Here is a 16,998-nt window from a genome sequence, read left to right as displayed (position 1 = left end):
AATGCTAATAATTTTGGATTCATGTTCGGCTGATAACATACACGATCAATTGATGTTTGAATGCAATTTTGTGTAATATATGGTTTCATTCACAAGATCGTTTCGTGAGCTATTCTGATATACATAGACTTCTGAGAGCAGAAGTTCCATTAGCATTCGTAGATATTTCGTTCTAACTAGTAGAATTGAGATTTTCATATTTAATTGTCGTACTTATAGGTACTAGTAACTGCTACACCAATGAAACAATAAATAGGTCACACAAAACGACTACATTTGAAATTATAAAAGGATTATTATTATAAAAGGTTTGAATTTCCTATAGACCAAGATAAAACAAATGGAGCCTAAAACACTAAAAATACAATGTCCATAATGAGAATAAGCTTATCGTCAGTAATTCTATAAATTCCTGACTCAGCGTCCATAACCGACCACTACTATAAGATAAAACCAAAGGGGCCGTCCCTGCTTCCTTTTAAAGCTAATCATGCCTAAGCGTTCCATTAAAAATAAATTCCATTGATCCCAAACTACAAAGTCCAACTAATAATAATAAATATTCAAGTTTTCCTCATTAATACAAATTATGAATCAGGTCATTCTCAGACTAACAAGGAAATACTGAATTCCGAGTTAGCCAGACGCCACAAAACCAATAATATGTAGGTTATATCCGTTAGATAAACTTATAAATAGATGTTTGTATAATTATAATTCTCTGAAGAATTCAAGTTCATGTTTATTACCTGTATTATTAATAAATAATAATTATTATTTGTTATTTTATATCACATCCAATTAAACAAGGATTTTTTCGATCCAAACTAACTGAAGTATCCTTCAATGGTCTATAAAAATAAATGTTCAAGAATAAAGAAGTCTCTCTCTCTAACCTAAGGGAAAATATCGTTTTAGTTAGTAGAAATTGTGAAAATCTGTATTAAAATAATTGATTCCATAGATTGTCATTGATACTTCGTAAGTGTTACTAAACTCGAATAAAGAACTAATAGATTTTTTTTGGTACGCTCACAGCTACTTGTCTTTAATAATACAGTCGCCATTTTTCTCATAAAATAAAAAACCTGAAACTAAATTATAGGAACTTATTCATTTATAGAAACGTTTTACAAGAAACTTGAGACTCTAAACACAAATATGTAAATATTTCCGCAGTTATCCCGAACTGCAGCAGTTCCAATGAATATTGATAAGAACACGTCTCACGTCGGCGCCGGCGCTGGCGTCGCTGAGAGGAACCACGCGCGACTTTGACCTAAAATTAATGTTTACACATCACCTATTCGTGGATGTTTAACTAATTAATATTTCTGGCAACTCCTTGTATTGCATTGACAAATGTATGTGGTAAACATTTGTTGGAAGTTATCCTTCAAACTAGTTGTTTCTGCTTAGGTTTCTGAACTCGGTATCAAAAGGTTGGGCTTCGAATCCTGAGACAGGCGTCTGAATCAAATCTCTTTGTGATTATCACGTACTGATATCATGTTTGTGATATCTTCTCAGCTTCACTGTGGTGATAATTTCTATTGTCACCATTTATTTCTATAGGGATTTACACAGATATTTTGTTATAATTAGGTATGAAGTGAATGTTACGTTTTAGTGTATAGACCCATCTCCAGCAATGTACAAAATCGAGATAATTATTGATGCTGATGAACGATGAATGCTACGTCATGAATATTTTTAAACATTCTTAAAAAGTAACTACATTATTTAACCAAGTGCCACCTCAAAGGTTTATCTAGCAATAAAGACTGATGGAAATCGAAAGTTTTATCTTTATATTCGATCGTAAACCTTATGTACTTGAACACATAATAAAACTTAACTGCAAAACGAATGGTTCTGTAATTAAATTATATGCGGGCTTAAATCAACATTTTATAATGTCAAATGGCAAAGTCTGAAATTGCATTCAAATACTAATCGTGATTATGTTATTAAACCTTAAAACAATATACAAGTAACTTGTTAGATTTTGACTGGCGCCATATTTAAATACTGGTACTGGTATATACAGTCATTATAATGAAAATCTTAAGTAAGGTTACTAATAATAGTTAGTAATCGTATCTTCTTAAAGAAATGCACAAATCGGTAGCATGTTCTTGTATAATACTCATAGTAAAGTAACTAATATTATATTATGTAATTACTAGCTACACCCACGCGCTTTTACTCGGACTGCTCGTCTCCTTTTGGTCATAGCGTGATGTTTTAAAGCCTTCCTCGATAAACGGACTATCCAACACAAAAACAATTATTCAATTTGGACCAGCAGTTCCGGAGATTAGCGCGTTCAAACAAACTCTTTAGCTTTATAACTAGGGTAGATGTAATGCCTGGAAAGGTTTACAGTGGAAAGTACCTATGTTTCTTCAGAAATTCTCATTTTGTAAAAATAAGTAATTAGTAGACTTATTAAATAATGTAATGTAATAAGTGGCATTAATGAAGTGTCCATGTGTAACCGCAAGCACTATGTAATATAATTTGAAAGAAAATGAAGGTATTGTTGTCTGCGGCGCACAATCCGACACATAATGGAAAACTTATCACACAATATCGATTGTGCTCACACTGACTTGTATACTATATTATATGTATAGGTACACACATCCTAATACGAATGATTTGTTCGTTCTTTCTTTTCTTTATCAAATAAAAAATAATATTTGCTTCATTTACAGGAATTCACCCCCGTGCCGTGTGTCGAAAACGTGTGAAACTTTTGGCCTACGCCTGTCTCCGGTCATGCCGGTCTGTCTGTCTGTCATTCCATTGGGTTCAGAGAGTGCGTCTGTGTCAGCGCGCACATTTGTGCACTATAATATCTCTGGGAGATAGTTAAGTAACACAGAGTGGTCACCGTGGTCGAAATCGATCGAGATATTTAACGGGAATAAAAGAATCTTTAAAGATACCCAAATACTTTCTATACAAAGCTTTCTAAAGCGCATTGTGTTTTGTTAAACTTAATTTTTACTGAAATATCAGTCCCATTCTGGATTTTGCAAAAAATATTAAAACGAAAGGTCAAGTTTAATCAATATTTTCTCAACATTTACGCCCAATATTTTCTCCTGTATGTTTTCAAACTCTCGACCGACCATATAAAGGCTTCGTTAGTAATAAACCTTATACAGGTATGTTCTGCTGACCCCATTTCGTAATATCGTATTTAATTTGAGTATACAAGACATGGGGAGAGACACGTCGACCAATGAAATAACTATAACCAAAAGAAGAAAATTTAGGCACAGGGCAGAATAAACAATGCCAATGTAAAACAATAAATACCTGTACCTATTTATAATTTTGAAATTTACATTTTATTATTTCTTTTCTTCAACAAAATAATCACAACATTAAAATTATTGAATACATAACGCTTTTTACGTATCTTTATTCAATGAACTCTCCTCAGACTAAAAGGTCAAAGTTATTAATATAGAATATTTTATTTAAGCATAGCTCTCTCACACTTACTATCAGCCAAACCTTCACTTAATGTTACTAATGATAATGAATGAAAACTGCATTTTAATTCATGAGTAATTTGAGTACTTTGCAAGTAGGTTTCTAAAGTACCCAGTTCTTTATCTTTTAAAGGTAATAAAACAGTACTCCGTATCACCGTTACAAGGATATCGTTCAGGCCAATCTTTGCATTTACTTGTCAGCAATAAAGTTAAAATTGATACCTTGTGTTTAGATTGACTGATAGACTATCATTCTACGTGTTTGGATGGGGGATTTACTTCGAGTACATGAACATTATATACGTCAGAGGGTTACGTAGAAATTGAGAGTCGCCAACTGCAGTTCTTGCATACCTCTTCGGTTGCCATCCGAGCTATGTATTTGGTCAAACAAGCACACCGGTTAAAGGTTTTATCCTAGCCTAGGCTATGGCTCGAAGCTGAGGACTGCTTAGCGGGTTACCGGGGCTCTGGCTCGAAAAGTAGGAGTAGGAACGGGGTGGTTTTTAGTCAGTAAGAGTCTGACACTCCCTCTCGCCACGTTCAAGGTAGAAGAAGTTATGATTTTGCGCCGGCAAAAAGAACGTAGTCTTTGGAGATTTGCAAGAATGTATGTATGTACGTAGCTCGCAAATTCTTACGTTTTTCAGTCCATTTTATTCTTACCCTATAATTTACCTCCTGCTCTAGAGAGCTTTTATTGTAGACAATAAAAGCTTTCATAAATACCATTTAGTTGATTCATAATTTAAGACCCACAATACTAAGAAGACCCTGACTAGATTACGCACATATCTAAGTAAACAAAACGGTAACGTTTGGGGTCTACGAAAACCCCAAATCTGACTAATTGTTAAAATATCGGGAAGTACGTGCGTGTGTTTTCGAAAGCGACCCTATGCAAACCTGAGGTCTTATGACGTCAATGACTAAGTCGCCATGAACATATAAATTTTATGGACCATTTCAATTTGATTACCTTCTTTCAATATTATATAGCATTGACACTTAAAGACACTTTGTATTTTGTATATCGGTATGTTAAGACACGTGCAAGTGAGCGTTTTTTCGTTTGTATCTACTACGTATCTAGATATACCTACCCACGGTAAGCATATAATTTTATCTATACTCGTTGTTCTACAGGTACTTAGGTATAACAAACGGGAGGTGTTGTTTAAAATGAATTCATTTCAAGAACTTTAAAACAAATGTATGGTTATATGTTTCTAGCTTACATCGAACTTATAACACAAATGGTGAAAAGTGGGTGTAAATTGTACACAGTAGCATTAATTGCCGTAATGCGTAGGCGGAGGTGCACCTGTAGGTGCACCTGTTGGTGCACCTCTGCCTACCTCTTCGGGGATAAAAGGCTTGACGTTGCCTATGTTCCTAGCTTTCTATCTAGTTGGTTATCCATTTAATTTAAGTAAATGCCTAACTACAATTCTCCTTAATACTAAAAGTAGAAAATGTACATTTGTAATGAAACATGGACACCATACCACAGAATAATAAGAACAAGTCCATACCATAATGCGTGAAACCACACAGGTGCGAGATTTTATTTATGAGGAAAGGGGAAGACCAGGTAGGGGAAGAACCCGCTTATTTTATTTGATTTTATTTGATTCTCACGACAAAGGTATTTGCATAAAGTTTTTGATCGTACCTTACCTAGGACCTCGTCATAGGAGAAACGTAAAACTACTTCGAATAGAATAAATTATTATTTGGATTTCTAATTGAAAATTCATAAAGTATTCGTTGAACGTCACAACGATTTTTAAGGGGTGATAATCATCCAATAACTTCTCCGGCCTTGGACGAGGCGAGAGGGAATGTCAGACTCTTACTGACTAAAAACCACCTACTTCTGCTTTTCGAGCCGGAGCCCAGGTAAACCCGCTAGTAGAGTGTCTAGAGTCTAGCACGCAGTTCCAAGTTCATTTATAACAAATGCAATAATTAAAAAGTTAAAATTCTAAGTCTTAAGAGTTCTTTGTTTAAGTTGAATATTGCGTAACGTACATCAATCTGTATGTAACAGATTTCATAACTAAAATTCTACACAATTCGATCGAGTTTCCAAGATCTTATAGTCACCAAGAAATCGGGAAACACACAGACTCCGATAAAATATTTGTAATCTTATCTGTCAAACGTTATCTGCTACTAGACATGAGAGTATTTGAGATGGAGGTGTGAAAACCGATAGATAAATTGTTTAGCGCCATTGTTCAAGATACATTATATTTCATAACTAGCTTCCGCCCGCGACTCCGTCCGCGCGGATGTCGGTCTTCGCGTGGATGTTTTATTTCTCCATTTTGAGTAACTCTGACAATAACATCTTATCAATATCTATTGGACCCAAATACGGCTAGGCCCATAATAATTAAAGAGATCCCTCTATTGGCTTAACCAGAACGGAGTGTTAGATCCAGGCTTCCAATCCAGACTTCATCAGGCGTGACCGGTCCAGCTTAACATCAATATTCAGTGTGTCTTTGGCAATACAGTGATCGCTATCGGTGTTCACCCTAGAAATCACAGAGACATCACTGAATATACGCGTCTCGGTCGCTCATATTGCTCATAGCTGGCCGCCGCATCAGGTTCGGCGCCCACACAGGGGCGCCGTAGAGGGCCATGGACCGCACGATCCCCGCGTACAACCTCCGGCAGGAGGCATTTGGCCCCCCGAGGTTGGGCAGGAGCCGCTTAAGTGCAGCCCCCGTCCGTTCCAACTTAGGAGCCAAACGTCGGAAATGCCTCTCGCGACGGCTGGGGACTGCTTCGCAGAAGGAGGAGACGGCATCCCAGTCCCCCTCGCTCCGCACCATGGTCTGAACCAATGCCGGACGGGAGAGGTCGCCGTCGCCAACCACATCCCTGAGGACACGGCGGTGCTCACAGTGATGACACCCGGGCGTTTCCTCCCACCCAATCAGAAACAGGAACCTACCGAAGCTTCCATGTCCGGTAGGCACCTGCGTCAGGCGGTAGGCGAGGACGACGTGGCGCCTCTCAAGCCACTCCTCAAAGAGGGGACTTACCGCTGCAATGACAGCGAGCCCAGGTATTGCGACCCCTAGATTCAGTATTCACACACGGTGGCTTATTAGCGTAATCCATGCATATCTTTGGTGTTTCTGTACCGATTTCTATGATTCTTTTTTTATTAAATAGGTAATAATGTTAACATTTTTAATTAGAGAGGAATGAGAGTGTTATAAACGCAAGAGTAGACAAATATAATCAGAAAGCTCCGAACTGCTAAGCTATCGGGAGTTATACGTGTTATTGTGAGTCAACCATAAAAGATAGACATTTGTTGTCGTGGAATATTTTTTAAACAATTTTAAGGAAAACATTTCCGTCATACATGATTTCTGTGTAGCTTTAACCATAAAGGCTACACACGCGACGGAAGCTTAAAAAATTGAGTAAGTTCTCCTGTTTTCCCAACATTTCCCTTCACTGCTCTGCTCCTATTGATCGTAGCGTGATGAAAAGTATACTATAACCTGCCCAGGAGTATGAAGAACAATTGTACCAAGTTTCGTTGAAATCTGTCGAGTAGTTTTTGTTTCTATAAGGAACATACAGACAGACAGACAGACAGACAGACAGACAGACAGACAGACAGACAGACAGACAAAAATTTTTCTGATTGCATTTTTGGCGTCAGTATCGATCACTAATCACCCGCTGATAGTTATTTTGGAAATATATTTCATGTACAGAATTGACCTCTCTACAGATTTATTATAAGTATAGATATGTATTCTGAGAAAATGGATACTAGGTAGTCTAGGTACAATAGTATTCTATTAATTCTATATATTTCTATATTATCATGATTACATTGGTCCCTTACAATACTCCGATGTCGTAGACTGATATTCCAAACTTATAACACCCTGATCTTTACATCAGGGGCCAATTAGATTTTCTCATCATCAATTAGATCTTGTCATCTTACTAATATTATAAATGCGAAAGTTTGTGAGTTAGTGTGTTACTCAATCACGTCAAAACGGCCAAAGACATTGAAGTAAAATTTGGAACAGGGGTAGATTATAATCTGGAATAAGCCAAGCTGGGTGAAGCCGCGGCAGAAGCTAGTTAGAAAAAAAAATGATGATGCTGGCCTATACGGTATACCACTTACTGCTAAGTTTAACATTTCTCTTTTTCTATAATGCCTAGTTTCCAAAACGCTTCCAGGTACTTTTTGGATTGGTTCCTACATCCTACAATAAAATCTTCAAGTAGATCACCTTCATACCACCTAAATGATTTATAGTCTACCCGGTAGTATAGACACGTGTAATTTATAAAAACTGGGTCTGAAATCTCCATAGCCTCAGTTTTGGTGTTATATATCCGATTAACGATGGTTGGCAGCCATTTTTTTCCATAATTCAATGGACACAAACACCAAAAACACAAGAATGACCTTGACAATTTAATAAACTCATACATACTTTAATTGCACGACAGGTTTAAATAATAATAATTGTAATTGTAGGCCAATTTTTTTATGACAAAACATCTTGTACATTATACCTACGTATTAACTACAAACTGGGTTTGAAAACCGGACCCTGAATTTGCCCACGCGCATTTTTTACGATCAATCATTTGACATGTTCTCCGTTAATTTATCGGTGTACTAATTGACACGTGTTTGGGAACGTGTTAGAAGCTGGTCCGTCTTCTCTTCATCAACTGTAAATGGCGCTGTGAGTGAAAACTCAACACTTTCTCGCTCATGTATGACACACGACATACAATTTCTATAGCTCGTAATTTCATTGGTTATAGGAGTTTTGTGTTCCAATGTATAAAAGTGTAGATATTAAAACCTTGTTTAATGAACAGCGTCAAATTAATTATTCAAAGTCAAATTAATAATCTACAATCATCATTCTCCAATTACTAATATAAGACCAAATAAAAAACGTTAGAAATCACTTTTGGTTTTCTGACCTTATCCTAAGTGACTTATCGTAGACCCAATACCTTATTTATCAAACTCCCCTGATCAGACGTCATACTACAAAAACACCTGTACACATTACGATTCCAAATAACCACAAAGTCCAAAGTCATTCTCAGTAGAAATCAGATTCGTAGTAGTTGAATTGCAGTATTTAATTTAATTATTACGAGCCGTAATCTGCGTAAGCGCGGATGAGCCAGTACTTCCCTCAGTACCTACTGATATAGCGGCATCATACGGAACGTGCTCGACAGATTACAGTGACGTAGTAAATTGAAACAGCGGGTCAACTTGAACAAACAATGGAAAATCTTTGTGGATAGTTTAATTTATTTGAAGTATTGGTGATTATTTGTTTAGACTTTTGGTTTCAGTTTTCTGTTTGATATAGTAATCGCGTCGTGGCTACAGAACCATTTGGTTCGATTGATGTACGAAGTAGGAAAATTCAGCAATTAATGTAATAACAATATTTGATTGTAAACTTTAGTGTTAATTAACTTGATAAACAAGAACAAAAAGTATATTTCTTTAATTAACAAATATTTACCAACAAACAATTATAACCTAATTAAAAAACAAAACAAAAAGTTCAACCGGACTAACATTTATCACCGATAATTAAAAAATCGCAAACTTTTTAACAGTCCCACATACATACGTCACAATTTTATTATCTACAAAAAAAAATCGATAACAATCAGGAAATAATGTGAATCAAACGTGACTGGTGATCACTGGAACTGGTCGGGTCACGTTGCTATGCATCTGATCCATTGCTAACATTCTGTTTACATTGTCCCAAATTGGTAGTCATCAATGACTTTCGGATAACAGTTCTGGTTACAGCATCACGTCATAGGTATGATACACAGGCTATGCAAAATCACTGTGAACTCATACAAAGTAAAACCATGATAAACTGTTTTTTTATATATCGCGATCCATAGTTTTATTTGACTTTGCATTGTTCATTTTATGCATATATACCAAGAATAATGCGGCAAACTTCCATAAAAGGTAACAAAATAAACTATGCGTGAAATGAGATCTTCTACGGTAAGTTAGCTATAGCCTGGAAGAAATATTTATCAAATTGTATGCATCTAACCTATTGGTTGGAGACGCCCGCTTCTCTTGCATGAAGGGTTCGAAACCAATCAACAGCAAATAGCTATGTGACTTTTTCCGCGTCATATCTCTACTTTCTAAGATTATTTAGACACCACTGACAAACGGTGTAGGAAAATATCGTAAGGAAACCTTAGCCTTATAATTTTTAATTATAAGTTAGAAATCGCCCGCATTGAGCAAGCGTGGTGATTAATGCTTAAATCTCCTTCAAGCGAGAAGAGACCTTTGGTCAGCAGTAGCCACTTACAGCCTGTTGATGTTTAATTTAAAGACTTACTGCCGCCCTAAAAGTCATGTAATAATTACTTAAAGTATTCCTTAGTAAGAATTTTGTTCCAAAAAATAAAACATCTAATATTCTTTGAACAATACCTTTTCTGAAGGTAGCTACTGGCTTCATATAATGGCGCTTTGTAGTATACCTAAACACAATCGGAATCTGCATCTACCTCGCGATCAATTGTTCATATCTAGACATCTGCCCTCTGATAAACCGTGACGTCACGTCAATACAAAGATAGTGAGAGATATTTATGGAAATTGCAATGATCATGTGAAGTTTTAGTTTCTCAACAATGTTTTTGTTTGGAAATAGATGTGCAATCACCTCTCACATGTTCCTTGGTCATTATAAGTCAGCATATGTAGTTAATATCACGAAGTCTTATAGTGAAACTATGACCTCATAGTTTTAGGATAAAACGGTTTCGAAAATATCTGTCTATTCTTTACATAATTTCAAAATAATAGCACCTAATCAAATAATAGAAGCTTAGTTTTACTCGGCGAGTCGAAAATTATTATTATATAAACATATTTAGTAGGATCATTATTATTTCTGTCCAAGTAAAATAACAATATGCAAATATTAGGTACAAATAAATAACTTAGGAATTTACCTACACGAAAATGCAGACGAATCTCATTTACCTCCTGTATAAACTGAATCACCTCATTGTTACACATATTAAATGCATGTCCGATCGCAAAGGAGGGTCTCTATCAATAACCTCTGAGGTTATCATCCGCATAACTCCGAGAAGTCACTCCACACGAAATCGTTAATTGAAGTAAAGGTCATGCAATGAGCTAAAATTACCACAATATTTATTATTCTTGTACCCATGACATCATTAACTATAGATTTCTTATGTCACATTAACAATTACCTAGAAACTAGAAATATTTTTTAATCTGCATTGAAAATAACAAAATTTTAAACTATAGTTGCTAATTAAAAGAAAAATATAGGCTTTAGAGATAATACTATACTACGTAGCTACATAGTCATTTATTTGCTTTTAAAATTTTCAAATTAAAGTTAATTGTTTTATATTTCGATGTTTTTCTAAGAAAGATCCTTATTTACGATAGAGAAGAGACTACGAATCAAAATACTACATACATGTTGACTTAATATATCAGCAGCCTATAAGTGTTGGCTGATGCCTAATCCGGAGCTGCGGACAACCTAGCGGGTTTACCGGGGCTCCGGCTCGACGGGCAGGAGTAGGAACGGGGTGGTTTTTAGTCAGTAAGAGTCTGACACTCCTCTCGCCTCGCCCAAGGCGGGAGAAGTCATTGGATGATTTTCCACCCTAAAAAAAAAAAAAAAAAAAAAGCCTATAAGTGTTGACTTAAACACATAGAATAAAAGATGAAATATGTGATTTATAATGGTTGATATGAGGAAGTATACCGAAAATAAAAGCCAGAAAAATCTATAATCCCAGGTGGTTGACATTAAAAAAAAGACCTACGGATTACTTAAAGCCCCCCAACTCACATTGGGAGTAACAGGACAGTTGTAGATAAGCAAAATTATATTACTTGTCAGTCCGAGACTCATTAGTCGATAACGCATTGATTACTCTTAATTGTTATCCGTTCACACATAGATAATGAGTCACCTGCGCAATGTATTATGTAGTTTTGTTCTTAGAACGTCCGAACGCTGGATATTCCAATACTTGTAATGAATATCAATTTGAGAAAACGGGGATTTTAGTCTTCAATGAATCTGCAACTTAAACGTGAATTGGGTATCAAGATTGTTAAACAAATAATGTAATGTTATGCTTGCTGCTTCTCTATTGGTAATCAGAAGTATGCTTACGTCAAACGAGACGCACCCACGTACTTATATCATGTACTCATTATCGTCAAAAGGCTGTGACAGTCCACTTGTACTACTGGAGAATTGTCCTCCTCTAAATATATCAGGGGGTGGCCCATAATGGTCATATGATTAACAAGCAGCTACGTACGTCAGCACAGACATTTAGAATGCAGGTAAGAAACTAAAAATTAATTCAGTACGAGACAGTTACTGACCAATGGTTACAGAAGATATGGTTTAGTCAAAAACTATATAAATCATATAATTTGACGTTCAAAAGTGCCTTCCTGGTCTAATTGAAATAAATAACTTTGACTTTGACTTTGAATCATTATGGCTACACCTCTCACATATTCAAAGAAAGACAATAGACCAGTAGGAGAAGTAAATAACTACGCTGGCTACACTTTATGTACGAACACATTAGATATTAGTATGTAGGTTTCTTCCGTACGTAGAATTAAAAAAACTAAATGCTTACGCAGGTCTAAACCTTTACGAAAAAATAAATGAGATCTTCTCAGAAAAGAAAGTTCCTTCTTTCGTAACTACATGAGGAAACCCATATCCTGTTCTTTGACGTCATTGCTATAAAACTTATAAAGTAACATTTTCTTTTTGCAAGCATTAGCCACTTTGGTTTAACGTCATAGCAGTTAGCCACTGAACTATCTCAAGATTTGCGTGTGAAGTACCGGTTTCCACGTCAATTGCAGTTTACTTTAAGATTCCTGTGTATGTAGTAGTAGCTAAGTACCTATAATTGTGCATCCTGGGCAAAAATAGTAATATAAGGTAGGTAATCGCCTAATTCTTAAATACCTATATTGCTATCGATATTAGGTTACGCTACGCTCAGGAAAAAACTAGACTAAACTTTTGTTTCCTTATAAAATAAAAATACAAACCAATTCATTAATTTCGAGCTTCTATCAAATATTATATATCTTACAGTTACAGCTAATATGATGTTTAGAAGGTTTTGTTTTATAAGACGGACTACGATAATCACTTACTAAGAAGACAACTGCAAAAACGACCAATTCTTAAACAATTCCTCTTCAATTACATACACACAAAATAAACCTATACAAAATTCACTTAAAGCAACTATTAGTTTATCAAACAAAAACTGCACTTAGCACTTAAAGTGCACCCAGATCGGAGCAAAAATTACAGTTACACACATTTGTTTTTATTACAGGAGATTACGATCTCAAGCAGAGTTAAAATCCCATCTACATTTATACTTAGAGTAAACATCGACCACCAAGCGCGCAGTAATATTTATATGATGATTATCTATTTAGAACTGGGAGATTAGAGTAAAGTGCTACTGCTGTATAGAATTTATAAAATGACATTACTTTTAAGGACATATAGCGACTAGATTGGCGATATATTTATTTAAAGAAGGGCCAAATTAAATGTACCCTTAACCGACGAATATGCATGAAAATACATACCGTAAGTCTTTTCTGAAAAACTACTTGATGAAACGAAAGAGGTATGTAAGGTTCGTAGCAAAGCAATTGGCGTCCCATTGTCCACCCGAACCCCATGAGAAAAAGGCGTGAGGTTATGTATGTATGTATGTATGTACAGTACTATTCATGTAGCTCATGATTAATTTTAGGAATGCCACTAACAAATAAAAGTGCTGAATATTAATAATCCTTTTAGCGAGATAAATAAGATGCTGAAACACTGAAAAACAGATTGAGATGTAACCGATATAAATTCCATCATATCTGAGTCAGTCAACATGTTTGTTAATAGGCAATGTTTTTCTCATAAATGTAAAAAAACACAAACAAATGACTCGTATACAGTTGACTAAGGTTTCACCTGTAAGGTATATTATCAGTAGCTATCAGTACATGCGCAGTATATCAATAATTTCATGGAAAACTGTAACCTTGTGTAATGGTCGAGTGCCAAGCCCATCGACTAACACAGACGCTATTTTTCACGACATTCTATCTGAAAAACTGAAAGATTAGATAAATTCAGATACAGTTTGATAACGACCAGAATCGTTGGTCAGAATGTGTCAACAAAAGATTTAAATATTTTTAGGTGAATTTTATTTTCTCGTAAATCCATAAAAACTCATTTTTTTCTTAACAAAAAAGACCCGCCACAGTTATTTCTCAGCGAAACCCGTAAGAAACCCCCCGGTTTCTTACGGGTTTCGGTTAGTGTAAGGAAACACACAGATTTAAAAACCCGCCAGTATTTAGCTATAATTAATGAGAAATATCATTATGGTTGGTCAAGCTGTTTAGTCTTAAATGCCACACAAACGAATAAACTCAGAATTAGTGAGAAGCATGGATACTAAGGAAGATTCAACAGTAGACCCTTTTGCCTGATATGATAATAATGATTGATTGATTGATTGATGATGATAATGATGATGAGTTTTTCTTTAGGTAAAACCATAATTACATTAGGCTACAAAATACCGTACAACTTACGATTTCAATCTTTGTTCAAATGTTAGTCACGGCTACGGCAAGCCTAATTATTGATAAACTATATTTACATTTTTAAACCAACAGATATAGAGCTATTAAGATTAGGTAAATGATAAATATTTAATTATAGATACATTTAACATATTATATATAGTAATCTTCACATACAAAGTACGGCAAATTCTTTATGAAATAATGATTACATATGTAAATCCCTTAATATGAGCACATAGCACTTAAAGATTTCTTAAATCAGGCGGTGAACGCCTCACTAAGTTATTGAACCTTTACATACATACACTGTAGTAACATTATGCCTGTACATTGTCCTACTACAGGACTAAGTTTTCTTCTCATAGAGAGAAGCAATGTATATTAGTTACCAAGCTTCCTCAAGGCGTCTTTACGATCGTAGGCTTTAATAACAAATTCAGATTTCCTTCCTCATAAGATTTTCCTACAGAAAGTCGGTGGTTTCAAAATAACTTCACTTAGTAACGACTAGGAAAAGTCACATTGATATTTGTGTCAGAATAAGGTATCCTTATTCATAGATCATTAAGATGTTTTCCACGTACATAATATAGGTACATGAGAAATAAGAGAGTGCATTTATTGACTCACAATGTACAGCTTTCATTTAACTACATTGCTGAACTTAAATGTAATCTTGGATCATAGTTAAAAAGGATAATTATTCCAATGTTAACTAACTACTAATTTCAATAACTGAGTTTAATACAAAATCTTTGGATCAATTTTCATTTTTGACAGAAACTTTATAGAACTAATGGCCAAAATCGATTTTAATCTAAGATTAAGATTGGATTGAGATCAGTTATTAAAATTGGCAGTCAGTTGGGAAATGGCTATTAAAAAATTTGTTCCTTCTAAGTACATAAAAATGCCTTTTTAACCGCTCTCCTAGTCAAAACATGCTAATAAAAATTTCTTTACATTACGAAACAAGACTACACTTAGTAGAGTGATTGGTATTTACTCTCAGTATTTAGACTTGAGTCTCAACGACCTGAAATGTAGAAATATTGACTCGAGAGTTATCTTAGAAAACGAGACGTAGTTAATACGTAGACGTAGATAAACTACATTTGTTTCGCAACAATAGTGCAACTTATTTGAAAGATCGAAATACTGATAAGTGATCCTTTTGTTACCTTTGCTTAAGAATACAATTACTTTAGTTTAAGTAATAGGGTACTTTGCTAAATTTTAGAATTCATTTTTTAAGATATAGGGCGACAAACGTATAATATAAAGATAAATAAATGCGTTTAAAACACTTAGAGCGGCCGTACACGGACTGCTCGAGCGGTCGGCGTCGACTGCTTGAAGCCGTTGACGGCTTGAAGTGTTCGCGACTGCTCGAGCAGTCGTGTGTACGGCAGCGAATGAATGGCTATAGTTCATCGTGCCGTCGCGGCTTCAAGCAGTCGGTTATAACTGCTTGAAGCCGTCCGTGTACGGCCGCCCTTAAATGTATCTAATTTCATTTTTTTATTTTGGTCTTTTTCCTTGCTACATAATCGTATTTACTGTTTATTAACCAGATTTAACCGAATTTAAAATTAAGTTTCTGCCCTCTGCCCTCCGGAACCCGCTTAAAATGACATCACATTCGCAGCTCAATTGCCAGATAACTACAATTAATTAGCAAATCTTTGATACATTTTCTTACATATTTAGATGTTGAATCATCACTGGTGCATCGTACAGAACAGATACAAAATATAAATCCCACATAAGTTTCACAAAGATATAGAGAATCTTATTTATCTTAGTGTCAGTCACATGACACCTTTGCGTCACCGCTACTCCTGAGGTGGGTGGGATACAAAACGTATGTTTGTGTTTGTTTGGAACTAAAGTCAAATAAAATAATGTAGTAAAACATCCACTACTAGTTTTTACCGGTTATTTTGTATACGTTACCGTATGTTGCCGTTACTGCAGACAATGCGGTAAATGTTTTTTTCTTTCAATATCTTATTTAGGACTTATGCTATGTATCTATGCTATGTATCAGATAACTTTGAATTAAGAATGTAATTTGAATGTACTATCTGTCCCATAAGTTTATCGGGCACTTATATGAAGATGGTGAAACAGGCGCTAAGTCTCTACACTCTAGTAATCTACATTCAGGTCAAATTTTAGATTTGTGAAATAAAAGCTGTGTTTTCAGTTGGGTACTTTCAGTAACTCGAAACAACTATTTCGCCCACAGTATTCAAATCTTTACGAATATACTTAAACCTTCCTCAAAAATGAAATATTTCAATAATCTACTGAAAAGGATTGATTTTCATATAGCTATATGAAGATCATTACGTACCATATAGATAAGAGGAAAAATATGGAAATTGTAACTCTACATCGTAGCTTAGATTTGTACTGTTCAGTTTCAATTGTGATAGATAATAACATTAGATAAATCGCACCGCGGCGAACTAGTTAGTTTTGGTAGCAACTGGTGAGATAAAAGGCATTATACTTCTCTAGTAAGTAAACTGAAGTTCATTTCCTGAAGTAATTTCTTTTAAAAAGGGATTTTTTTCAATATATTTGAAGTAACTTTATACAACGCTGTAAATGATTATTTATAAATTCTCTCCTATTTGTATAAAGGTACCTAATTATGCCAACTACAGTCTTACATGGCTCCGTGAAGTTAGGCTACGAATTTTAGAAGAAACAACCATGTACCATCTAAATCACTAA

General features: G+C 35.1%; 1 protein-coding gene across 2 annotated transcripts in view; it reads right to left on the bottom strand.

The window, feature by feature from the left end:
• The window catches only part of LOC118274039 (zinc transporter 2), a 122,717-nt gene that overhangs the window by 71,185 nt on the left and 34,534 nt on the right, over nucleotides 1–16,998 (bottom strand). The gene's annotated exons all lie outside the window — the stretch shown is intronic.

Source organism: Spodoptera frugiperda, chromosome 15, assembly GCF_023101765.2.
Source record: "Spodoptera frugiperda isolate SF20-4 chromosome 15, AGI-APGP_CSIRO_Sfru_2.0, whole genome shotgun sequence".
NCBI classification, from domain to species: Eukaryota; Metazoa; Arthropoda; class Insecta; order Lepidoptera; family Noctuidae; genus Spodoptera; species Spodoptera frugiperda.
The sequence above is the reverse complement of the archived record's forward strand: the minus strand, read 5'-3'. Positions and strand labels throughout refer to the sequence as shown.